Below are 291 nucleotides of genomic sequence, written 5' to 3' on the forward strand. Positions count from 1 at the left end.
AAATCCCTGAGCACCAGCAGTGCCAGCTTGCCTCTTTTATTTTTTAATGTTTTTTTTAAAAAAAAAACTGTGTCTTTAAGCATCACTGAAGCTTAATGCCTTTATTTAACTGCAATTGCTTTTTTCTTTTTTTAATTTACAATGAAATAATTGGAAGTCATCACCTCCCCGCCAGCACGTGCTGCACACGCACCCCCTCCTCCCATCAGAAGTTGATGGTCTATTTTCTTATTATTTATTTATAAAATGCCCAGGCTATTTTTTTTTTTTTTTAAAACCCCTGGCACCGGT

The sequence above is a fragment of the Apaloderma vittatum genome, unplaced genomic scaffold, assembly GCF_000703405.1.
Source record: "Apaloderma vittatum isolate BGI_N311 unplaced genomic scaffold, ASM70340v1 scaffold25658, whole genome shotgun sequence".
In the NCBI taxonomy this organism is placed as follows: Eukaryota; Metazoa; Chordata; class Aves; order Trogoniformes; family Trogonidae; genus Apaloderma; species Apaloderma vittatum.